General features: G+C 40.5%; 1 protein-coding gene across 4 annotated transcripts in view; it reads right to left on the bottom strand.

Moving 5' to 3' along the window:
- nav3 (neuron navigator 3) overlaps positions 1–27582 on the bottom strand; it is a 381588-nt gene that overhangs the window by 306289 nt on the left and 47717 nt on the right. For 2 of the 4 annotated variants that reach the window (XM_017302697.2, XM_081603799.1), the window contains exon 1: positions 4167–4844. The exons of the other annotated variants lie outside the window; for them this stretch is intronic. The gene's annotated coding sequence lies outside the window, so the exon portion shown is untranslated. Of the gene's footprint in view, positions 1–4166; positions 4845–27582 lie in introns of those variants that run through there. 4 annotated transcript variants of the gene reach the window in all.

The raw sequence follows: 27582 nt of genomic DNA, 5'->3' as shown, positions 1-27582 counted from the left end.
TGTGTGCCAGTTGGGTGGAGATAGCAAATGCACTCACAAGTGTACCATTTGCTGTTTTAACTTGACAGATATAAAAAGCAACACATTTGTTCCACAGATTTGTGGATTCATTCAGTTTCCATTCCACGACTGTCTATGGTTTTTTTTTGTGACCAGAAAATTTTCTGCACAGATGGGCTTTACTTTAAATGTATAAATATTCTTTTAGGTGTTTGACAGGAAGTGTGCAGCAGCAGGTGTGTGAGGCGTAGGGTTCTACTACTTTCTGTTCCATACAGTTGGAGGAACTGGACCTTTCTCTGCCACCTCACTGAAAGAATTTCACACTGTAGGAACAGTATGACAGAACATTTTAGTAGCCTTGAAACCATCCATCCATTGTCTAGACCCGCTTTTCTTCGGAGGGTTGTAGAGGCTGGCGGCTACTTCCAGAGGTCATTGGGCGAGAGGCAGGGTACACCCTGAAGAGGTCACTACTCCATGACAGACTAACACCAATGAATCAAAGAGTCATGTTTTTGTACAGTGTGAGGAAGAAAACCCAAGACTGCTTCCTTCATGCACACTAGGCCATACGCCACCATCCAGCTCAGACTTCAAACCATAACTTCTTAATATCTTGGTAAATCTCAACACCAGTAACTATTTGCTGAGATACCAGATGGAATGGCAGAAAAAGAAGCTAATTATAGTAAAGGGTCTGTACTTGTATAGTGCTCATCAAGGACCCCAAAGTGCTTATCAGTACATTCAGGCATTCACCAGCAGATGGTGGTAAGCTATACTGGACAGTAGCCACAGCTGCCCTGGGGCAGACTGACAGACCACCAGCAGGCAAGGGGAGTGACATGTCTTGCTCAAGGACACAATAACAGAGGTGGACCATGGGTTGCTGGTATATATCGAACCAGCAACCCATTGATTGTAGGATAACTTCCTACCACTGCTGTCACCATTATCCCAATGAGCTCTTATCCACATACATCTGTTTTGGGATGGTTTTTCAGTCCAAATCAAAAAGTCTTGAGGTTTTAAATTCAGTTTGCAGGCCGTACAAAGATTTTATCTTGACATGTACGAATGCAATGCAGTGCCTGTGTGTTTCAGACCAAAAACACACTCCCCTCCTAGAGCACGGTGTGAAGGGAGGGCTAAAAGAATTACCAGTGAGGACCCGTCAAGTCCCCGGCATTCCATTAGCCGAGCCCGTGATGTACTGCCAAACCACCTAGCTTCTTTCTCCCTCACACAAGCCGGAGCGCGGAGAGGGGGGACCAGCCACGCTGCCTCCACCCGACACCCTCCCCCCCCCCTTCACACGCACCTCACAACCTCCATCACTCATCATCCATCAGAAGACCTCCACAGATGGGCTCGCACATAACACATGCAAAGAGGTTCGAGACTCACCAGTCATTGCACTCAAGTCCAGGCGCGCGCACGCACACACACACACACGCACACACACACCCCCCCACACACACACACACACACACACACACAGCAGTCTCTTTTTTCACTCCCAGACGTACACTCCTTTCTGTTTTCACACACAAATTGCACAAAGTCTTTCATCTGTGTCTCAGAAACAAGGGCTGACTGGGAAACACAATTAGGCCCCAATTAGCACCATCAGCTCTACCTGAGAGAGTCGATGCTGGCAAAATACAGCAGCGGACACATAGTGGGGGCACAACGAGATGTTGAGATTAAAATGCCAGAATATTTCTCGTCAAATGGAAGCTGTTCCAGTGAAACGCTGTAGTTGCTGTTAGCACTCTGAATCAGTGTTTCAGACTTTTAATTTGAAGCAGAAAGGGAAGGAGTTCTTGAGTCGTCCTGTTGTGAAGACAACAGTGTCACAAAGGCAATGAGGAAGCCTTGACCACTCCTGTGGGCTTTTAGGTAGGAAGTAGGAAAAAGAAATGGAGACAGAGAAAATATCAACAATTTGTAAGTACTGCACTGTGCTAACCGTTAGTGGCTAGTGACACCAAACCTCGCACCCGTTTCATAGCTTCAAATCTTCACTGGATTCAAAGATTATCTCATGGTTTGTTAATAAGTTTTTATTGCATTTGATCTGTTAAAATCAGAAATATTTCAACGGACTAAACAATCTATTTTGAAAGATTGACAGAGAGGGACCACTTTACAGGGCTGCACAGTGGCGCAGTTGGTAGAGCTGTTGCCTTGCAGCAAGAAGGTTCTGGGTTCGATTCTCGGCCCCTGGGTCTTTCTGCATGGAGTTTGCATGTTCTCCCTGTGCATGGTGGGTTTACTCCGGGTACTCCGGCTTCCTCCCACAGTCCAAAAACATGACTGTCAGGTTAATTGGTCTGTCTAAATTGTCCCTAGGTGTCAGTGTGTGTGCACATGGTTGTGTGTCTCTGTGTTGCCATGCAACAGACTGGCAACCTGTCCAGGGTGACCCCGCCTCTCGCCCGGAACGTTAGCTGGAGATGGGCACCAGCAACCCTCCTGACCCCAGTAAGGGACAAGGGTATATAGAAGATGGATGGATGGGACCACTCTACACATGCTGAGTCTGGATTTTTGTGTTAGAAACCCCAAGCAGAATGAAACCAATTTTTAAACATTTGGGTTTCTACACAAAATGCCAGCTCCTAGAGATTTCAGGAGAATGTTTAGCATATGAAAGCTATGCTAGATTCTCATGAAATCTTTGTAGCAGTATAGCTCACTGCTTTAGCAATGCTACAGATCTTCTAATTCAGACTTTTAATATAAAAGTCGACATTTTTGCCACCTGTTGGTGGAGATTACGGGCATCAATGTTTTTAGTTTAATGCTTTTTTAAAATACAGGAACAGACATCCAGAGTTCTGAAATTTGGCTTTAAACCAACCAATCTCAAATTGTTTAATCATACACTGACCACAAAAGACTAAGTTTGAGATTAATGACCTTTTTGATCCTATTTAAATGTACTGAAGTACACCTAGTATTGAAATGGCCACCACTGCTGTTAAAATATCTATCTAGCAGTTTTTCTGGGTATCCGGTAGAAAGAAACATTTACTGACATGACAGAAACAACCTGAAAGCTCTTTAGGAACACAGTGAGTCAGTGTGGTGTGTGGAGCAGCAGCAGAGCAGGGGCCCATATATGGAGGCAAATTGTCCACAACGTGGTTTAATTCCCGACTCTGGGACCTTGAATCTGCGTGTCTTCCCTACTGCAAGTAAAAGTTATTTGATTTCATAAAAAAAAGGTACATTTTGAAGTATTGCATTAGAAAAGGCTGATGTAGAGAGCAAAATTCAAAATAACATTCTCGATTTACTTGTAGCTTTTCAAGAGTTAATGTGCTAAGGTGAAGATGGAGACGCACTTGCCGAATAAATTCTGACGTAGCGAACATTTATCCGACATGCCGGATCAGCTGTGTCAGCTATCGGCTTGCAGTAGAATTGAATTTCTTTCTTTACGTCTTCAGACAGGGCGTAACATCGGCAGAATTTGTCAACATGGAACGATTAAACTTGTCTGACAGCAACACATTCCTGAAAAACCTCTCCATTTTTCTGAGATGTGTAGTCCAAAACTATAAACTTCATGTTTATAGTCGCCATGGACAACTTCAACATCTGACGAAATTCCACTTGACGTAGCCTGGTTGATTCACTTCAAACCACTAGATGGTATAACATCTAATTCACATTTTCTTTTTAAACAAACTAACTGCATCTGAAGTGGATAAGTTTAGACTGTACAGAGAGTCTTTAAAAAACAGTTTGCGTTTTTATAAAACCTATATTTGATTTTAAAAATGCAGAAATAAATGCTTTCTGGCATTAGCAAAGAATTAGCAAAGTCTAAAACTCAAAATATGGGCTTGTCAAAATTTGAATATTTTACATTATTCATAGTTTTCCCTAAAAATATATTTTTTAAACTCTCATTCTTTAAACCCCGTAATGCACTTTATCATATCCCTAACAGATCACAATGGTGAAGAGGGCGTGTGAGGAGGAAATCCACCGCTCACCTATTTCAAGCTGTTATAAATAAAAAAATATATTTATATATATATCAGCAATTAAAGTTTAAAAAGTTGCACACAGACAAAACACATCAACCACATGGTTTCTTTCCAGGTTCATCAACAAGTTACCTGCTTTATAAAAAATACAATCCTCACCTTTAACTTCCACAGACTCATTTAAAAAAGATAAAACAATATTCCACTCAGACTCCAGCTCAGTCTCAATATATTCCAATCCGTCGGTACCAGGGGGGGGAAAGAAAGAAAGAAAGAAAGAAAAAAAAAAAAGCGTCTTGTTAACACTTTCCACCTGAATGTTAGCTCCTCGTCATCGTAAACGGTGAGGAGATCCTCCTCCGGAGACGCGTGAGAGCCAGGAGAAGGAGGAGCGGCGAGAGCGGAACCAGGGATGCTGGCGGAATCCGACGATCTGCGAGCTCTCGGCGAGGGGATCGAGCCACCGGAGACGAGGGGTGATGAAGAAGAAAAGGCGGAGGAAGAGGAGGAGGAGGAGGAGAGAGGCATGAAGGCAGGCAGCGGTGAATGAGTGGAGGATGCGATTGCCCTCCCCTCACACCACCGAGTCTCTCTCTCTCGCTCTCTCCTGCACAGATACAGTGGAAAGCGCACTCCTACCCCCCGCCCTGCCACAGATTGCATTGCACTGATGAAATTTTAATGGTTCTTTTAGGAAGAATAATGAACATGCGAGTCCCCGGAGTTGCTCATAACAGGGGAGGTTCTGCACTGCACACACCTACAGAGGTATGCAACAAACCTGCAGACGGCACCGGGTCTCATTTCCCCTCACACACCCCAAACTCCAACACGCCCGTCTTTCTTTTCTTCCTTCATCTGCATACCACTTACCAAAACACACACACACATATATATATATATATATATATATATATATATATATATATATATATATATATATATACATATATATATATGTGCAATATCAGCTCATACTGAGCAACATCAAACCCTACTCTTGACAGATACACACACACTCTCACTCACATACTCCACACTCCCGTCGTAAAGGGAAGACGGGGTGGGGGAGTAGACCGAGAGATCCAACCCATCGTCAAAATGCTCTCTTGGAATGCATTCCCATCCACACACACACACACACACCCAGGCACACACCCAAAGGAAGAGGAACAAAGAGCGCCGTGGCAGCATGTGGAGACACCAGTAGGAACATCAAGATGGGAGGATAAATCTGAAGAGAGTGCAAGAAGATGAGATGCTGCTTTTAAAGTATGTGCAGTTCACATGTACTTAGGGAAGTGATGCAAAACTTAAGATAAAAAGATGCTTATTCTTTAAACTTCACTTGTTATTTTTCATTGCACTACTTAAGCAAGCGGATACATTGTAAAACATACATAAAAATTATGGAAAACTGCCAATTAAGGCCCGATGTAGTGAAATGTAGCCAAGCCTTTGCAGTGGACGCCTGTCTGTTTGTGCTTCGCAGAGTCTATGATATTTTTTTTTCATTAAGCTTATCTAAATGTTCACAAGAAAGTGCAGTTTAGAAACTTCATATAGCACAGGTAGGTGAATCTGTCCAAGTGATTTCCACCAAATGAAAGGGGACTTTAGACAGGTGGATTTTTAGCATTGAGGTAAAGGAGCTCAGTGTTTTGGCTGTTTTGCAGTTTTCTGGAAGTCTGTTGCAGATTGATTGAGCCTAAAAACTGAACACTGTTTCTCCACGTTTGGTTCTGGTTCTTGGGTTGCAGAAGACCTGAGCGGCACAAACCAAAACACGAGGATCCTGCTGACTACGCAGCTAATACTGGAAGAAAACTAACGCAGAAACAAAAATAGGTTTTCTCCACTAGATGTAATTCTGCATTTCTGTTCCCTTGCTTCTTTCATGTGCAGCTTAGGCTCTTCAAATCAATTTAGATATGAATATAGAGAACATGAGGGAATACCTGTTCATATTTACCACAGAACAGATGAAGGTATCCTGCACTTCAGTGTTTTGTGAGGACACTTGAGCTCTAATTCAGCAGCTGCCTCCTGCTGTTGAAATGAGTCCCCTCTTATTAACCAACAGCAGAGCCGTGCCATCCAACGCATAACAGAGACATTAAAGCAAACATGAGCACGGCAGCAGTTTTTGGGAAGTTTCTGAAAACATCCAATAAACTCCAAGCAAACTCTCTGTTGGATGTAGAAATGACTCCCAGCTGCCGTATTTCCCATCAAAAAAGATGCTGGGCGTAGCAGGTTTTTCTTGAAAATCCACCTGTGGACATTATACTCATAACAGGTAAAAAAAATAATAAAACAGACGGAAGAAAATCTCATTCAATTCTCTACAATCAGCTGCACTGTTACACACTTCTGACACTTGAATTCCCAACAGACCAAAGCCAAGTTTGCACACAATGTCAAGAGGACACATTGTTCTGAATGTGCAGTTTGGTCTTCCAGGCACGCAGAGCCACTTTAAAGTCGTTTTGTCATCTCCTTTTGTCTTTCTCTCTCGCCGAAAACAACAACGACACTGGAGAATCGGCGAGACGACGAGCCTGTCGAGTCTTTACGGAAGACGGTTGAGCTCTGTCAATAATGACGGAAACGCCAGAGAGAGACAGCATTGAAAGCACTTACGAGCCAAGCAGGGGTTTGGCGATGGCTGTGATGTGCGACATGCGAGTTGGTAATTATCCTAGGGAACAACAGCAGCACGGCGTAGCTCGCAAGGTTAAAGCGGTCTGGAGACACAACGCGCCTCTGCCTACTTGGAAAATTACCACGTTTGGAAAGAAAACAACACCTGCCACTGAAAGCGGAACATTATGAGTAACGTTTTACTGCTTTGGAGGTTGATTTCGGGGACAGGTTTCAGATTAGCTGCATGACACAAGGAGAATACAAGAGTATCTGCAAAAGGTAACAACTGTCTGGAGGTAAAAGTGTAATCGTCTACAGATCTGAGAACAGGCGACAAGTTTCCAGATGCAACACAGTAAAAAGCTTGTAACCTAATATTTAGGTTATTTTTTTATTTTCATAGATAGTTTGAGGATTACAACATCTCTTCTGTCCTGTATGGAGCTCCATTCATCTCAACACCATCTACATCAACCTCCCCAACAAAAGGAAAACATGTAGCTGCCACGCCACCTACTTTCAGTAAGAAAGGAGGGAAGGGTTTCTCTAAAGTACAATTTCAGAAAACGAGCCGGATTCCATGTTGTCAAGGTGCTGCTACTGAGGGAAACAAATTAGCCAATCAGAAATGTGTCTATATTGCCAAATGAAGGTCATTAAAAGAAAGAACTACTTTCTTTAGACAACAGGAAATAATGTACAATAATCTTTACTACAAAAATACTAAATTTTACAAAGTATTCTATCTAGCTTCTAGTACAAATCTTTTTGTATACTTGAAATAATACAAGCTAACTTAACAGGTGACTTTTCAGCAAAATATAGGAACTTGTTCTAAGTCAATAATGTGTTCATCACATTTAAAATAAACCCAAAGAAATCTGTAATAGTTATATATATATATATATATATATATATATATATATATATATATATATATATATATATATGTGTGTGTGTGTGTGCGTGTAGGTGCGTGTGTGTGTGTACCAAGTGGAACTTCATGGTGAAAGCCTCAATGCTCCGCTTGTGAAAGTAAATCTGTTTGCTTCAACTTGACAGTAAGAAAAAGTTAGAAAGAAATGAAAAATGCCTTGTTATAATCTGCCAGTGAAACTAGTAACTTTTGAAGTAAACACAAATCATTGACTTCAAACAAGCTCCTATATCTTGCTGAAAAGCTACTTGTTAGTTTTGTCGCATGAGATGTTTGCACTAGATTTTGTCTCATGAGAAGTATGCACGAGAAACTAGAAGAAAATATGTTTATTTTGTGTTTTTCCAGGGTTTACAATGTATAATATGAAGTGTCTCAAACATCATAAATATACATATGGTAATTACCCAGAGAGGTCCTCACAAGGCTGAGTCCATTTGCGTATAGCATAAAAAAAAAGGTAGCATCATAACTCGGGGCGATTGAACACGGTATAGTAGATAAACAGTACAGTATATTGCCTGGAAAGCGACAGGCACCGGCATCTTTACAGCTCACCCTTAGCTCTCATCTGCCTGGAAAAGCTGCTAAAGACACATTTCATCCACCAGCAGTCACCGTGTTCACACCCAGTCTCAGCACATTACCACAGCCCAGGTCACACTCCTCAGAACGGTCTACAACATACGACACGAATACACTGAGCCTTAGGAACACTATAAGTTGCTTGTGCTTTAATCGTCTGTTGAAAAAAAAAAAAAGGTAGTTGGGACATGACAGACATGTAATGCTGTTAATTAACCATCCCTTTCATGCTCCGCCATGGCCCAAGCTGTTTGGGGAAAAGAACAAGCATCTAGAACGGCTCTCTGGGGACGATCAAACTGAACGCGGCAGCTTGCCTGAACATTATGGCTGGCTAACGGGAGGTCCAGTCTATACAGAGATATTAGGATATGACAAGCCTTTTAATTTATATGTATGGAAAATTGTTTTTGAATTTCAATTTAAGATTTTTTTTTAAGTTGATGGGGGTTTTCTGGAAGCTTTTATTTGGTCATTTGCGAGTTTCTGTTTCTCTGAGGTGTAAAATAGATTTGTCACATAAAGCATGTTGAGCAGCACGAGAAGGCAGATAAATATTAGACGACTGCAACAACGCGCCACCATTTCGGTCAAAAAAAATAATAATCTGAACTCCTTTGCCTCCTTCCTATGGTCCAACAGCTAACTACAGAAATACACCGCTCAGTCAAAAACAACCAATCAGAGGCAGGAGGAGGATCTTAGCAGTGTCAATCATTCTAGAGACACATTCCCCTTCCTCTCTGCTACGCTACAGCTCCTTCCCCACGACGAAGTCTTCCATGAATGCTAACGCTAGTTAACATGGCCACCGATGACGAAAGAAAAACAATTTTCCTGTAACAACAAGTTCTCCGCCTGCCCATTTAGCAGCGTTTATGAGCATGATCGACAGCACTAAGCCCCTCCCCCTGCATCTGAATGGTCATTTCCGCCTGGGTGCATTTCTGATGGCAGTAGGACCACAAGGAGAAGGTAGAGGAGCAGGATTTTTTCAGATTATCAGTCTCATACTCTATTGTCACAAACTAGTGGCAGTTTTAATAATATGCAAAACCATTTTTTATAAAAGTTACACACCGCAGCTTTAAAACGAGACTGTGCATTCATGCAAAATGGACATGAATTCATTTAAAGGCAATTCTATAGCAGAAGTTGTGATAAATGTGGCCTGCGCTGTATAATTCTATTGTTTTATGTTAAAATGAAATACTTCAGAACGGCTCAGTCTCCTGGTTAAAGTGCGACTTCATTCGACCTGAGCAGCAGCCGCACACAAGGACGACAGAGAAATCAGGTGCCTGTTTAACCGTGCAGATTAACAACCTCATCATGTAGAAATAGGGTTGACTGATGAAAGCCAGCCACCCCGATAATGAGCAGACACCAGCAGCCTGCTCGGAGGGGAGGGGGCCGACAACAGAGACCCCCGCCCACCCGTTCTACCGTCTCCAGCTCGTACCCATCCCTTGCCGTTGCGCTGTTGCATCTCATTTTCCCTCGATCAATCTCCGTGACACCGGTGAGCGTACATTCAGGTTGGGGTCAGGGCCGCTTGATGGAATTAGCGTCTCGGGGACGATGGATTACTCCGCTTCCAGCCGCCAGCCTGAGGACTGGTTCGCAGGTTATTTGCTCCCATAATGGCTGATCCCATTAAATAAATCAAGATTGTTGGTTTGTTTATATGGCACATAATGCGTAAAATTAGATCCTCTATGAAAAGCTCCATCACTCAGGATAGAAGGTGGGTGCGTTGCATAAATATCTATAAACGTGCTTTATGAGTGCCCTAAATGAACCTGTGGCTCTTCTTCCTCCAGCGATGCACTAATAGTGAAGACGGGCACAAAGTAAAGACACTTAGCTGCAAAGATATTCACACCAGTTAAAGACGCTAGCATTTAGTTATATTAAAAACCACAAATTAACAACATTTCTCATAATTATGTAAAAGAAATGAAGGAAAATGATTGAAGAGTTGGGAAATATTTTTTTAAAAGTATCTTTTGAAGAATAGCGAGAATTCATATTCAGACCCCTCTACTCTGACGCCTCGAGATGAAATCCAGTGCAACCAGTTATTGGACATCCACAATGGGTCGTCAATTTACTGGTAGAAAACAAAACTACAGCCCCTCATTGTTGTACATCTGTACTGTCATCCTCTCTTCAAGCAGGACTTCTTTTGAGTTTGTGTGTTGTTTTTGACTTGTGTAAGGAGGGGTTAAAAAAAATGACTCAAATAAATAAATAGGTTCAAGTTTCAGATATGAAACGAAAACACAACCGCATTAAAACCGCTTGATCTTTGTGCTGGAGGTTTGTAGTTTATATAGGAGGATAGGAGCTTTTTTTTAAGTCGATATTTTCTTAATAGTCATGAAAAAGTACTAGTTCTATTGGTTGATTATTTCACTGATAACATGGGAAAAATGTCTTGTTATAAGTGAAATAATCTGCAAGTGGAACAAGAACTTATTCATCACTATTAAGAAATAGTGAAATAAAACAAGCTTCTGTATTTTGCTGAAAGTTATTTGTAAGTTAGTTTTGTCCTATTTCAAGAGTATAGGACAAAACTATACAAAATATATTTCTACTAGAAACTAGACCAAAATTACTTGGAAATATTTTGTATTTTTGCAGCACATTTACCTTTTGAAAATATATATATATATATATATATATATATATATATATATATATATATATATATATATATATATATATATCACTCAATCGAGACAAACCTACCTAACACCATGCAACAACACCCAGCAGACTGCTTCTACTTGAGCTTTAGCTGCTGGAATGATGAGCCAATTCTAGTTTATTTTTATGTTTAAATCATAGTAAGAATTGATAATTAAACAACAAAGTGCACGGCAAGAGACAAGAGGTCCCTTAATGCACATTTGCACCTGTGCCTGGCAGCTATATGGCAGCTCTGAGGGTTTTTGTTTCTGGCAGGTTTTTTGGATGAAGAGAAAAAGATGAAGCTGCTAGGCAACAGAGCTGGCTTTTACACATGTCTCTGCTGTCAACGGGCTACACAGGAACACAACATACTTTAAATGGGTTTACGTTGTGGTCTATATGCACTTGATTCACTGCAGCGTATATTTGTTTGTGTCCTTTGAATGTAAAGCCAGTCTCACAGATGAAATTTCAAAGGATTCCAGTTCAGATGCATGTGATTCTGGATACTAACAAGGTTTGAATTGTGTTTAAAAGACAAAGAGGCAAACAGCATCACAAATCCTCTACTGTACCTACTGTAACTATGGTCTCATCAAGGCAAAGTTAAAGTCTCAGTACAGTTTAGCAAATTTCACTTTTAAATCAGATATTTGTACATCACTTCTTCCTAGTAAAAGATCATGTTTGGGATGTGTAAAATGTGATTCTTTATTTTTCATCCACGAAGAACAATTCAGGTATTTCACACTTTTTAAAAATATGTCACATTCCCGATTCTTTACCCTCATTTTTAATACTTTTACATACTTGCAATTGCCTAATGTAGCAGACCAAACACCAAAAATACCAGAATATGCATTAGAATACACAGTGGAAACCGTCCTAGCGCTATCGCAGAAGCTAACATCTCTGCTCTTGGTGGTACAGCCAATCAACACCGAGGAAAATAAATGCCACTCCTGGATTGGCTGCTTTGCAAACGCCAGCCAACAGCACGTCAAACAGCATCACCTGCAGATATTTTGGCTTCCCAGGCTGCGTACTCCTTTCCAATATTTTAGATGCGCTTTGAATAAAAAAATACCCAGACAGATTAATTTGTGAACGCTGAACCACTACAAGGGGTTTACACCAGTCACTATCCACAAATACAAATACGTTCTATAACTTGAAATCTTACAAGGTGAAACTCTCATTTCAGATCAAAAAGAACTTAGATTGAGTTGCATTGTTTTAATTAAATATTAAAATGTCTTTGGTGATAATTGGACTCTTAGTAATTTTGTTAAAACCAAATATTTCATGAAATTGACTTTTTTCTCTCTCAGAAAACAGAAAGTTGGATATCTTTCCTCTCATTTTTTTTCTAAATGTGACTCACTACTGTAATAAAAGAGGCATTTAATTTTAGGCTTTTTACACATTTTTATTGAAGGTTCTCCCAAATGTGCAAAGAAGCATCAAGGCTGCAACGAAATGGGAGTATTGGGTGCCGCACTGTAAAACGGGTCCATTCTTCATCTCCTATTCTTCTTGGAAACAATAGCCTAATAGAGGACATGCAGGATGATTCATGGGGGATATTTAGTAGCCAGGAGACCAACTGGAACATACCGAGTTGTTGATCAGCTAATCTTCAGGACGCATCCTGTTCCTTTCCCTTCCCGAACACGTTCAGGCAATCTGGCAGACAACCATTCCTACTAACACATGCATAATCCTGAGAGGTAAACAGCATCCGTCACTGATCGGCTGATTAGCTCGGAGCAAAGAAGACTGGTGGTCGACAGTGAGTCAGCTCCCGTAGTTCCTACAGCAACCTTGGTAGAGATGTTAAATTACGAGCCAAATTATGCACTCCCTTTACTTAATGGAGTAAAAAAATAAAATAAAAAAATAGGGAACTGCCTGCACGTTTTTACAGTTAACTGATAATGAGAGCAGAGCTGTGTTACATACGCGGTTAGTGGGGTAATAAGTGTAGTTTATAGAAGGAATTAACAGTCATTTAAGTAAAAAAAAAAACAAAAAAAAAAAAAACATGCCTGACATGAATCAAACAGAAAACTAATTAGCTTTGTGATTCATCAAGAATTTAAGAGGAAAAATTAATGAGTGAAAATGAAAGCAAAATAGAGAGCCGTGGTTTAATATTTTAAGGCGCACCTGACATGCGTTTCGGAGGAGGCAATCTAGGTGATTCAGCTCTTCTGAGAACAGGCATCGTCATTATGGTTCATTTGCTTCAATGCATTTGCAAAGTTATAATGAAGAGACGAATTAAGACGTGTAATTAAACTAATTTCTCAAGTCTTACAGCTCATTTGTGGTGTTTGTCTGTAAATGGCTTCTTTAGTTTTATACAGTTCTGGTTGGGAATCCAGCAGCAGTTCTACTACAGAGCCCCCCCGACCGTAACCTCCCCCAAACAACCAGCTGACTATGAAGAGGACGTTTCCTCAAATGTCTCACTTGGTGCAGACACAGAGGATTTAACAGCCCAGTTGGATTGACAGCAACTGATCAAAAATCCTCTGAGATGTGGGAGGAATCACTGTGCATCCCATTCCGATAAACTTTCTCTTATGACTGCAAGCAACTGGTCATGCAGACTCAAACTGAACAAACTTTTTGCAAATTTAAAAAGAATTGGTGCTAATGTGCCCCCCTTTTATTGCCACTCTGGGCAACCGCCCAAGTGGGATTATCAAAAATGACCAGAATCTTATTGGTGGGAGCCTAAGAAAAGTGTGAACTGTCAAAATCATCCTGGAGAGTATTTGTCTGCAAACATAAAAGCTCCCTCAGTAAGACTGTTGACCATGCTGCTCACCAGTATTATCAGTGTGTGTGTGTGTGTGTGTGTGTAGGGGTGTGTGTGTGTGTGCAGCAGCGGTCCCGCAAGCAGCTAGCGCATTAACTGTGAAGTCGTATCAATTGCATTACTGTCAAAGTACAGCATAGACACAGATCCATTTCAATTTGGACCCCCAAGGTCTTTCAACACTGTTAGTCATCATCACAGAGAAGCACTTGTCGTTACTGATTGATTATGAGGCGTTATCGCGTTTGTTGTCAAGATGCAACATCTAATCAATGGAAGGGAGCAGGGCGGCTGTGTTCTCTGTGATCCTGGGGCAACAAGGCAGCACAAAAGAAAAATAAAGTTTTCATTTATTACATATAACACTTACCTGTTTCGATTCAACTCATGACCAGCTAAGTTTGAAGCTGGCTGGTTTTCAGCCACCAGGTGTCAGTTTCATGAGTGATGACTGTAACACAGTCATAACAGTTATTGTCAGTAATTAGGTTTTACTGAGTCACATAGGGTAAATTTACAAAAACAAAACAAAATGATCCTTGAAAGTGCAAAAGTCAAGTTAGACCTGAGTATAGGGAATGGATGAGAACTATGACTGAGATTACATCTTTTGAATTATTGATAGTCAAATTGCATGTCTGAAGAGTAGTGATTAAGTTTTTTTTTTCATAAAGTTGTAGTTTTTTGTGGCATTTACAATTATTTATCCTCTGTTATGAAATGTATGATGTGCATCTGCTCCTATTTGTATTTTATGTTGATTGTTCTGGGTGTTTTAATGCCCTTTAAAAGTCCAATAAACATTTAAATAACAAAGAAAAAATGTAAAAGGAAAAATTTTCTTTTGTAAATTCTCTAAATAGATACCAATAATCATAACTACTGAGATTGTTATGATTATGTGGGGATTGATAAGAGCTTAAAAAAAAGAAAAAAAAAAGAAGTAGGTGACATTTGTAGATTGTAGAATTGTAGATTTGACAAAACTGCAATATTTAATGATTATCAAATGAGCTTGGTTGAAGCAATAAAAGTATGAAATATAAATCTCAGAGTAATCCTATCCAGCTGGTAATTGAGATTTAGAGTTGAGTTATACAATAACAACTGGGTGAATAAATCTTCAACTTTGCTGTTCAGTTGTTGATGATTACTAAATAATTAGTACGATGCTACTTGTCCCACTTTTAGCTGCAGCCAATCCAGGAGAGCCATTCGGTTTCCTTAATGCTGAGTGGATGTACTCCTAAGAGTACAGAAAAGGTAAAGTGTAGATGTTAGCTTCTGCGGTAGCGCTAAGACGATTTCCACCAGTATATTTGGTGCTTGAACTACTAAAAGTTCAAGCACCAAATATAAGTAGTTTTCGGGGGAATCTAAAGTAATCACTTGTTCTAACTACTTACACCGTTTGAACTCGTTAAACTACGACACTTTAATTCACAACGTCCAAACCAGGTGATGTGAGGGGAAAACAAGATTCGGATGTTTTCCATGTTCTATAAAGTCTGCAAATCAAACAGTGGAAGCTGGGGCCAGGTCTACCAGAGAGAAATCAATTTCGCAAAGAACAACATCTCTGGCTTCCGTGGGGACTTGATCAATGAGCCGCCAATATCTGCAGATGAAACGAAATACGCACTTATTCTGTGTCGCATTGAAGCTCATTTAGCCTCGGTTGGTATCGTCAAAACAAGAACCAACGGCGGCTTGTGCTGGGTCGGCATGAAAAGGCAGGACATGGTGACAGTGAATAATAGGAACACGGTGGGGAAAAAAACAGGGGGAAAAAATGCATATTGTCAGACATGCCTTTCTCTATTACACCAAGCAGTGTGTGTCAGCTGCCTGTCATGCAAAATGAACAGCCCAAGGGATGTTTGGTGCAAATTAAATTCCAATGAGAGGTGAATTCACTTTCTTTTTTTTTTTTTTCTTCTTAAATGCAATCTAATTAAATTGCTATGCACGGTCATGTAGCTTAAATTACATGGCGGCACCATACAAATGCGGAAAAACTAACACCACATGAATGGCGGGTCTCATGGGGAGAGTTAGGTTTTGGGGGGGAATCTCATAAAACAACTTGATGTAGAGCAATATTAAAGCAAAAAAAAAAATCAATAAAAAATAGAGCTATGGTTACTTTTCTGTTATTGCAAAAAGATTTATTTTTAGAAGCATAAAGCCTCCCTAAATAATTTTGTAATATTTTCTTGTTACTATGTAATTTATTTTATTATTTTTTTGTTTTACAAAAAACTGAAAACAAATTCAATATAATGACATAATGTTGCCAGGATATGATTTTTTTAATAAATTTGAACTAAAAAGTAAAATTTTTAGTTCAAATGAGATCATAAATGTGTCAATTTCCCTTTACTTTATAATATAATAATATGAGGATTGGTGTGAAATCTGACTAGAATTGCTCAGAAGGTGATGCAAGCATGAAAGTTTACACGAATATTTGTCAAAGGGCACCTAATAATTTTAACATTTACTAGGAAGTCGTTTTATTATAACATTATAATTTACTGATTGCAGTCATATTTTGGCAGAACACCATTTCAAAAGTGGAAAAACAACTTCTCTGTTTTTGTTGCTGTTAACCTCCTGGGTGCTAAGCAACCTTGTCCTTAAAAACATAGTGACAGCCCTACCTGATATAAAGATCATTTCAGCGTTCAACATAAATCAGCACATCAACTTTCTTCGACCCCGGGAAGTTGAAAAATATCAGAGAAAAACGTTTCCACAGCTGCACAGCCGTCCTCCAGACGGGGCGAACTTGTTGATGTGGAGGCTTAGAGTCGACGCTGAATTGAATTACAAGAGGCGACTCTGTGGACACAGCCTTGATACCGGCGTGAGGAGGTCAGCAGAGAGGTGAAGGTGACAAAGAAGAGGGGGAGAGAAGCTATTACGGTCCAGTCTGAAGCAGCTGGGAATGTTCTCTGCAGATAGAAGCATTTAAATCACACTCGGGAAATGGAATAGGGCAAAAATAAAATTAAAAAAGGCAGAGGTGATACTCCAAAAATATTATACTTATTAAGAAATTTAGTAACAACAGATTTTGTAACAAAAATTACGTTTCTACAGTTTTCCCCAAAATATCGTCCACATCTTGTTCTGTTCTTCTGAACCCAACGTCGGGTATCATCTCGTCTACTGAACTTCCTCAATCCTTCGACCCTCTTTGACAGAATGATGAATTCACTACATTTGACTTCAATCAGACAGTTGGGGCACAAAGACCATGAATAAAACCAGTTTGTTCAAACTTTTCTTCCTTCCAATTTGAAACTTCAACATCTAGGCCTTTATTTGTGTCATTCATGACGTCAGCTGTAAACCGGCTAGGTCTGGTGCAGCTGGGACAGATGGATGGAAATGACTCCCACGGTGCAACTTGTGAAACTTAGATCTGTGATTGGAGTTTGGCAAAGTGTGTGCTCAGTGCCAAAGTTCACTTGGAAAACTAGCTAGACTTTCAGGGCATTTGCTACTTTCAACACCTCACAACTTTCCAGGGAATGTAAAGAGGAACGACTTCTTTCTTGGACAAACCCTGAAGCAAAATCAGGTTACCGGAATAAACTTATAAGCAAGACCTCTCCAACCACTGTAGGACTAACAAGAAGCTGTGTGACAATACCGAACCTCCAACCAGTCCACTCTGCAATAAAACGAAGCTTTTGCAACACCAGGAGGAAGATTGCCTCTGTGTTGTTACAGCTTTTCTCCTCATCCCACTTCTATTACTTCACAATCATCCCAAATCTTTGCTGAGGCAGGAACTTTATTGGACGCGCTCTGTCGCAACGCAGAACTCGACTGGTTTGGTTTCTAGGAGCCAAACTCTCCTGCACAAAGCAACAGACTCGACAGTTCAGGTTTCTGCCAAAAAGCAGGCGGCAACAAGCATTCAGAACGAAAAGTATTAGTGCGGTATTATCGTTCCGTAGGCTTAAGACAGCGCTAAAGCCAGCAGGCTGTTCACTGGCATTGGCAAAAAGAAACAAAAACAGAGAAGCCACTAAAACATGGCTGCCAACATAATTCTCAGCAGTCATGTTTGTTTTAGCTGCAGTGCAAAGAAAAAGACATGGCAGAAAAAGTCTGTATCTGTAACCGCTAACGTCTGGATCTTTAGGAAGGTTACACTTCAAGATGGAAGTCGAAGACTGGAATCTACCTTGCAAAACCTTAAATGAGTAAGATTACTTTAATTCCAATCACTTCCTCTCCATCGCTGTGCAATGTTTGGAGCCTCATAAAGATTTTACAGTTTTGCCAGAAAGTCTCATGTTATGTTAACTGTTCCACCAGCACAATGAAAGCCAGTTATTTTTTCTCTTACAACGCTCTCAGTCTCAAAACACCCGACAGACAACATGCGTGCTGCATGCTAAAAACCCTTTTCAATATTCATGGAGAGTTGGTTTTCCAGAGTGAGCGTAGTAAGACTCCCTGCTGTATACAGCAGGGTGGGGCTGAGGTTCACAGCATCTGTGACACTGGAAGAGTAGGGGGGGGCAAAGAGGGTGGTGGGGGGTGAGTGAGGGGGGGTTGCGTGCACTTGACTGACTCAAATGACGGCATGTTTAAAAATAGTTGCATGCCGTCATGTGGAGCTGTGTCTCTGGAGGATCCGAGGAGGTGAGCGGAGCGGCGCGTGGCACGCTCTTCCCTGTCTCCCTTGCTCATGTTGCAGATCAAGGCACCAGTGCTCCCACTAAAGAGTAAGATCACTAACTGGTGGGGGGCTGTCAAAACTTCTCACTGTATAGCATGTCGCTACTTCTTCGGTGGTCTGTGAGAGGTTACGACCCGAAGCCTTCTGCATGTCTGGGTGTGGCGTCGCTGAACAGGTACGACCGTGTTTTAGTGGTTTGTGTTAATGGAGGTAAGCAGTGCTGTCCTAATAAAATGTGTTCAGGTTTGTTGGTGTAATGTGGAGGCCTGACTATGTCTACAACCACAAGTTACCAATGAATCACAACTTAAAAATGGAGATGAGTCAATCGGCCATGCTTTTGTTGAATTATGGACCTTCAGAGCTGCTCAATCTATAGATCAAACTACGGTGGCCGAGAGGTACAAATAGAAGCAAAGTCCTACAATCAACAACTGCAAACAGGAACTGCTGCAACAGCAGACAAAATCCTGCAACCGCAGGAAATTGGAGCAAAGGGTAATTATAGTAAAAACAGTATGAAGTATGAAATGGTGCAAACTTGGTCCACAAAACAGAAGTTCTCCACACTACAAGGGGGAGTCAATCAAATCATATAAGACTAGATTTCCAGTTAACATACAAGTCGCTTCATGCTTTATTTTTCTCAAACACATTGTCTTTTACACTATAGAACAGAATATTTATGTGCGTAAAGTTACCAACTCCAGACTCCCTCTAGTGGTCTGGAAGAGTTCCATTTTGTTTTGTGTAGCCTATTTTTGCAGTTGGTTTTTGCGTGAATTTCCTGTGGTTGCATTTTGTTTCAGATTGCAGCAATTTTTGCTTGGATTCAGTTTGTTCATTGCAAACTTTGGCTTTGATTTTTTTGTGATTGCAGCATTTTTTTTTCGTTTGCTTTTCCAGTAGTATTTACATTCTGAAGTTTGCATTGATCATCTGTTGGCAGTTCCTTTTTCCCATTAGCTGTGTGTGATTTTAACTGTTAGCTGCATATTTACACCTCTCGGTCAGTTTAATGTCCATGTTTTTAGCCATTAAACATCTGAAAACACGGCCGTGGTGGCGGCACAGAAATAGAGCACGTGTCCCATATATGAAGGCTTTAGCTGCATGTCCTCCCACCTCTCACAACCCGTTTTCCTGTCTGACAATTGTCCACTTACGACCACTAAAGGAGAGAAAATCTTTTTCACAAACCGAAGGCAGTGTGTGATTTTTAATGGTCAACAAAAAAAACTTCTAATATTAAATAATAATATCACTCACACTAGCATAATCCAAAGATCAGAAGACTACTTTTTTTTTTATAAAACAAATTTTGAGGAGGATATGTTTTTTTTGTGAGGATATGTTTTTTTTGTATTAATGTTTTTAAAAAAAACATACAAAAAAAACATACAAAAACACTAAAGTCCATCTGTGGAGATCCATTCCAGAGTAAATTGGAATGCTTACAAAGTGGGCGTTCTGAAAACTTGACCCAGAAACCTTATCTGCTGCATCTCTGCAAACATTAATAACCCACTGCAGCTCATCCCATAATGATACGGATGGAGTTCTTTTAACACTGTATGGAATATTGGATTCACTTCTCCGTCTGCTAATGGTGAAGACGGTAGCGGCGCTGATGTGCGGCAGGGCTTCACCGTGGTAACGGGGGAGGTGGGGGGAGGAGTTGCTGGAGATCGTTATCCTCACCATTAACATCTCAATTACACACCTTGGCTCACATTAGAGGCAGGCAGAGAGGTGAGGTGACCTTTGTAGAAGACATTACTCCGAGATCTGTAAGTCACTACCGCAACCTTGAACCCTGCTGCTCTTACTCACACTGTCGCTTTGTAAGGGTCACGTTAAATCCCTGCTTGATGTCTGCAACTGGGCCGAGCGTCATAAGCAGAGTGATAGTTCAATTTGTGGGCTGCAGGTACGACACGCTTCGCATCATGTGAAGCCATAGAGACGAGGCACGAAAGGCTTCATGCCTACAGATCTGATAATAAAGCCTTAAAGCTTCGCACTTCTGTTAAAAAGAACAGAAGTCGTGGTAATAGTATGTGACTCGGGAACAAAACAGGAATAGGGAAGATTTAGGAGTGTGTTTATGGGAATAAAACCAATCATTCTGGCAGAGGAGCAACCGTTGGACGACCACGCAAGGCTCAAATATGCAGTCTGAGGCTGCTGCTCATCTGATTCAGCTCAAAAGAGCTATCAAGAGTAATCACTAAATTTCATACTCACATTTGAAATACGGGAGCTCAAATTATAAAAACGACGAAACGAGTTGCTTCAGGTGATTTTACATAAAATAAAATGCAGTAGCCAGGAATTTTAATAATCTGACCGTGTGTAGCAGAAAACTCTCAAAAAACATAATCATCTAGCAAAACATTTTCACCTTCAGAGAATAGACTTTAAAATACTGTTGCTAGTTTATAAATCACTGAATGACTGAGCACTAAAATATGTTAAAGATCTGCTGTTGCTGTATCAACTTTCCAGACCCCTCAGGTCTTCTGGTTCTGGTTCTGCTCTGCATCCCCAGAACCAGAACCAAACATGGAGAAGCAGCATTCAGTCTTAATGCTCCACTAAGCTGGAGCAAACTTCCCAAAAACTGCAAAACTGCTGAAACTTTAATTCCTGAGTGTTATGATGTTGTTTTTCAGCATCTAAAGCACTTTGAATTGCCCTTGTTGCTGAAATGTTCAACATAAATAAACCTAACTGAACTCATGGTCATCGCCCGATATGCTAGGATAGATCAGGTTCTGCACTTTTCATATTTTTATTTTAAAAACATTTTTCAATTTCTAACATTTTACTTCCACTTTGTGGTTGTAAAGTCCAAACTTATAGTGGTTTTCCACTGAGTGCACATTCTGTCTTACACTCTGTAGCCAAGGCGTCCCCTGTGCAAAGCGTTCAACCTCTGTTGTTTGCAGGAAGTGGCAACAAAAAGGTAAAAAATAAATAAATAAATAATAATAATAACAGCTGTCACCTGCAAATGGACAGAGATGTCACTTAAGCAGGATATGGGAAGCGTACACATCACATCTGCCAGCAAAGTACAGTAGACGGATGAAAGCCGTCGCTCCGTGTCCCCGGCATCCTCCGCTCATCTTCCCATGCGACTCCCCTTTTCTTCTTTGCCTCCTCCTCTCCATCAAAAAGCTGCTTTACATGTATGAGGTGCAGGCAGCGGAGCTCTGATGAAAGATGCAGAAATATACGGCAGAGGGACACGGCCCTCAAGCGCACACCTATGACACCCGCTGGGATCCTACCCATAATTCAACGCCACACCCAGTTCGCACTTTGTCGCCCCTCCGGCCTTCCAACGTGGCGCGTTAGCTGTGATGCATGGGCAATACAAGATGGTTTATTTCATGTGCCATTTCAAGCTACACAGCAGTAATGAGAAACAACATTAACATTTTGCTGACAAGTGTTTCTCCCCCCTACCCCACCCCCCTCCTGCCTCTTGCAGGGCATTAGACTCCAGCGTGTGACTCAGAGCTGTCCGCTGTATTTCATTCATGCTTGCAAGCTTTGCAAAGTGTGCATCAACTTCTTAAAGGGAACATCCCCATGCAACGGTTATTTATATCTGATCGTCCTTCATGTGGATTTGAGTTTCTAGATGTTTTCTAATGATAGAAATACATTTTGCTCTAGGCTCCGTCCTGAGTAGCTGGTGTATCAGAATAATGGCTTTCATTACACAGAGGATGCTAGGGGAGAGACTGTATCGACAAAAGAAGAAGAGGTCATGACCTCACAAGAGAACCTAACATGAAAACAATTCTTTTAAGTATTTACAGTAAAGAAAAAGAAAAGTTAACATCTTGCTTTGGTAGCTATACATTAAACCAAAATGCCACTTTGGAATTTTGAGTTTGGGAGTCTTCATTTGAGAGTAATGTCGATATTTAAATGTTATGCAATTGCACTTCATATTATGTGGGTTACCGGTATTTGGTTTAAAAGTGAAGACTGTCTAGACAGGCTACCTTGTTAAATGTTGTCAGTACTGTGCTTTGCAAGGCCACAATACTCTTTATTATTACAAGCTCCATAAAACGAGTCGCTCTTTATAGAGAGGCTCAGACTAGGATGATCTCAGTAAGAACGAGGCGAAGTCGTCGTCAGTCTGAGGCAAGCCCTCCGTCCCATTTCTCCCATAAAAAATAGATGAAATCAGTCAATCTTTGAAAAGTAATTGGTTCCCTGGTGGCTGTCTCTCACAGAAAAAAAAAAAAAAGTTTCCTCTGAAAAGAAACCAGACAGCCACCGAGAAAGACTAACAGGCAGCAGAGAGGGTGCTGGACATGAGGATGCTTACTGCTCTCAAAATGAGAGACGGCAGAGATGAAACACTCTTCTTTAGGTAGTTGATGATTGAGCTTTAAACTCTTTTTTTTCCCCATACTTTCTTACAGCTCCTCTTGTCTTCCTATAAAATTTCCACAATTACTGATCAGCTCGGCAGATAGCAATGCGTCGCCCTCCCCCTTCCCGCTTCACAGGTCAGGGAGCAGCTCCCTCGTGTTTGTGTGTTGACCGTCTCCGGGTAAGCATTACTGATGTCACGGCCAATTCCAGTTGCTCAACTTTCGTGAATGTCGGAGGTTAAAGAAATCAATCATGTGCCCGGGCTCTTCTTGTGATTTAATTAGTCCGTCAGACGGCGGAGCAAATCGGCGGCGCCCTCATTAAAATGCGCGAGGCTGCGTTCAGGCGAATGGCAACCAACGTAATTGCCTGCAAATGAGCGAGTTAATAGACTTTGAGCTTCAATGGGCGGTGCTGAGAAAACGCCATAGTTCACGGGCTAAATATGAATGCATTTTGTTTGTTGGGACTCTTCAATAGAAAGTGGCGTCTGTGGGGTGATGGTAAGAGGGAAACAAACTGTATATTCATTTATCTTGTTTCGGAACAATGGTTCTTAATAATCCAATCTTTCACTGATGGGTAATTAACAGAGCTGCTAAGTGTTACAGAGGTGGAATAGGTTTGTCGTTCGACTTCTTGACAGAAAACAAGTTCAGCTCCCGTTTGATGCTCGTAATTCCTTCATAAACACATTTAAACCAACAGGTCTGCTACGAGGCCGCAGATCATTAGCTCCAGGGCCGTTTCTCCTGATGGACCTTACCCTCCGGCTGTTTGATCAGACAAATCCATAAACACAAAAACCCTTAGCGCAGGAACGAGAAATGTCAAGCTAAGTACAGAAGAGTTTACAACTATTCAAGAAAGACAATGTTGGCTGTAGAGTTGGGCAATAAATCAATATTATATACTGGGAAAGACTCATGATCAATATCAATAGATAATACGTCTGATACAATATTCAATAATTGCACTGAACTCTGGTCCAGAATTGTACAGCATTCTGAGGAAAGACTTTAGCTGCTCAAACTCTCGCACTCAGCTAAGCAAGATGGACATCTTCAACTAACTCAGTCTTTGGTTGCCTAGCAACAACATGTAACTTGCGCAGGAGCAGTTTTGAGTTTTGCCACTGTGCCTCAAAAGTGTTTAGAAATAAATTTTAAAAAAGTTAAATCGTGAAAACTGGATAAAACAGGGAATGTCACACACCAAGTTTGGCCGTTTTTCAAATATAAAAAAAAACAACTAATCAATAGTTATTGATATCGATTCATATGAAACACATATCATGATACATTTTTCAGCCATATCATCCAGCCTTGATAAGCAGCAATAGCTGCTTTGTGTAAAGCCCAAAACACACCGCTGTGTCATGTTTAAATCAATCAATCTTCAATGATAATCTTATTTTCCTCTCCAGCATTTGTAATTACACCCAGCTGAACATGGTTCGTTTCAACATTCTATGTAATATTGCCATCAACAAGGTTCCCTGTTGTGTTTTATTGATTTTGCATTAGTATAGAATACTACAACATTGTTTAAAAGAATCACTTTTTTATTGTCTCACATTTTGGATAATTGTGGGAAAAATTGTAGAATCGCAACACGTCATAGGAGAAATTGTTCAAATAACCAGTTGCTTGTGTGCACGTTGTTGAAATTTCATTCCACAAAAATGTCGGAAACTACAGGCTGCAGAGAGGTTGCATCCCTTTTTCATAAACTATACATTAGCTTACAATTGTACACCTGTAAACATTGATACCGCGCTGCCTCAAACCACCAACGGTGCAATCCAGTCCTAGCTTGTATTCCTTATTTTCCTGCTTGATTTGCAGCAATCCTAATTCCCACACCAATGACAGACATTGCTACAAAAACAAATTTTCCCCCTGAGCCCGTAGCAAGACTTGTTTCAATCAGAAAGTGCCTTCAATAAGAAAATGTACACCTGAGTATTGCTGCTGAAGTGGTGAGCAACAGCCGGACTGATCCCAGCTCCATTAGGGGGTAGTAGGGGAACAGAAACCAGGTGTGGAAGAGGGTCTTGCTTCATTTTATCCTTGAAAAGACTTGAAATAAAGCAGAGCTGAAAACGTGTGAGCCGTGTGTAATGATTCTGTCCTCCTCCATTTCCATCCAGCCAGAGTAGGCACCCAACATCCCGGTGAGGCACGGACAAGTCAATGTAGAGACAGGTCTGAGTCTGTCAGAGTCGTCAAGGAACATTTTTCTGTTTTCCCCCAAACATAAGCAACTTGGCCTCCAGCTTATTTTCCGGAAGGTCAGAGACAGCAATCCCTGTTCAGGACAGAGGTTTGCAGAGTAAGCAGAAGCGTGGGGACCCTGGCTGCAGCGGACAGTGCTTAATCAGGGAAATGTGCCAGATTTCCAACACTACTAATGGATCTTCTGCAAAAAAACCCAACAAAAAAAACAGTATTCTCCAGTGAGGCACCCTTCTTTTTTACAACACAGTTTTAAGAGGCCACTCTGACGCAGTTGAACTAATAAAGATTAATTCACAATTGTTACAGGAAAATTGGTTTAGCTTAAAATTAAACAACCAGAATTATCATACCAAGCCATCTAAGATATGCATGAGAGCCAATGAGAAAATAACTTACAAACTTTAATATATTTTATTGGGATGTTTTGAGATAAGCAGAGGGATGCACTGTGCCAGAATAAAGGGCAGGAAAACAGAAATCATGGTGTTCATTATGACAGCCCAACATTTTCTTGACTCGTTTTATTTTATTTGGCCGTTACTGAATATCCACATCTTTCACTTTGAGCTTTGATCACTAAAACTATGAATAAAGATGGGAGTGAAAGTTCATCAAACTGGCAAACATATTTTCTTGACATGAAGATGATTGGAAAAATAACATCCCCAAAAACATTAGACCTGTTTGGGGGGATTGTAGGGACACAGAAACTGAAAAAGGAAAATAACGAACCAACTTGACTGAACTGCTTCAGTTGGTAACAAGTAGTTCAATTAAGTTTTTCCAACTTCATGTGTTAAGTTGGTTAAACTTGACAAATTTCAGTCAGTCTTACTCAAATCATTTAGTTTACTTAAAATAAAGACGTAAACCAATATAGGATCTGTTTTTAAAAGGTTAGTTAGACAGGAAGTGTTGTGTCCATGCAGTTCTTTGTCACCGTGACACGACACGCTTATACTGGAATGATGTTTGCAAGTTAAAGTATTTTCTAACTCTATTGCGAAGATATTCTTTCTACCGGCTTTGCGCATTATATTCAAAATAACTCAAGCACTGGAATTTATTTAGGGATCTTTGAGTAAAAACAAACCTGTGGCACTACCAAAAAAAAAAGGTTAATCTTCAATAGAAACCAATTTTCGGAATCACAGAACAAAAGAAATTACAGCATTTCACCCCCCGAAGGATAACAAAGGAAAATTCCATTGCCAGTAAATCCCAGTCTGCTGCCATAAAGACACTTCTTTTCCACACCAGAGCAAACAGTTAAAAGCTAGACTTTTGTGAAAAAAAAGCATAATCTAATTTATAAGCTATCAGAGCATGATGCAGAGCACAGAGATAAGAATTAGAATTTTAAATCCTAAAAAGATATATTTATTTTTAACAATTTAAATAGAGAATTTGACAAAAAGGGGGAAAGCAACAGGAGGTAGCAACTGTGCTCATGTTAGTTGCAAACTTTCAGAAGTCATTTCCATCTTTAGTTTTATTTATCGTTCAAATAAAAGTCAAACATGTCCTTGTTGGTGCTGCACACACACAAACCAATCCATGTAGGGATTCTGATTAAAAGCTGCATGCTGCTAATGTTTATGCACTAGATGTAAGGGGTTCCATATTCTGGGAAGACTTCCAGAAACATTCAGATTAAAGGCTGTTATCTGATAAGGTTTAAATATATGCCTTCGCCAGACTGGATGGACTGCTTCCAGTGTTTGTAACTCTGATTTAACGTAAACTCTGACATAACACAGCCTTACTTCTCCGTTTTGAAGTTACTAAGCCATAAAATACGTCACTAAATGGTTCAGATTTGCAGAATAATCGACTCAAAGGAGATTTTACCAGCCTCTCCGTCTCAATATTCATCCCTATTGAACTTTAAGTTAAGGTTTGTCCACTTCCTTAAAAATGGGAAGTCCAAAATATTGTCTGTTGCACACTTAGTAACTTCACTTTACTTCCAGCTGGGCCCTTTCTGAGCACCGGTTAGATGTTCTTCTCATAGCTTTGTTTCGCTATCTGAAAAGCATAAAATGTTGCCGCGGCAACATAGCCACGTGTCAGTCTCTAAAGAAAATAATAAATAAATATAAAACAAAACAACTGTAAACCAATTGGTTCTACTAAGTTTATATGTTCTGGTAAAAAAAAAAAGAAAAGAAAATAATAATACAAGCAAGGAATCAGTCAAGATGTTTCTCCACAGATCTGTTTTCCTGTGTTGCACTTCTGTTCCATTCATTATTTAGCAACAGCCTGGCTCAAAGCATTACTGAGGCAAGAATAATGATTGACAGCTGCTGACTTTACTGTTGCCTAGAGACACCAAAGGGATGCTCTTGGTGTTTCATTTGCACCGCTTCAGATAGTCTTTAATTGGCATAAATGTAAAAAAGAAAAAAAAAATGTGCAGGTTGATGTCAGAAATGTTCTAACGTTGTAGAATTAGAAACCGTGGCAAGGCAAGGTTGTGGATAAAAAGCGTAATAATGTACCGTTTACCCTTCTTCCCCTGTTACTAGGCA

This window comes from Poecilia reticulata, chromosome 23, assembly GCF_904066995.2.
Source record: "Poecilia reticulata chromosome 23, P_reticulata-male-v2, whole genome shotgun sequence".
In the NCBI taxonomy this organism is placed as follows: domain Eukaryota; kingdom Metazoa; phylum Chordata; class Actinopteri; order Cyprinodontiformes; family Poeciliidae; genus Poecilia; species Poecilia reticulata.
Note: the sequence above shows the minus strand (reverse complement) of the source record. Positions and strands in the feature narration are given on the sequence as shown.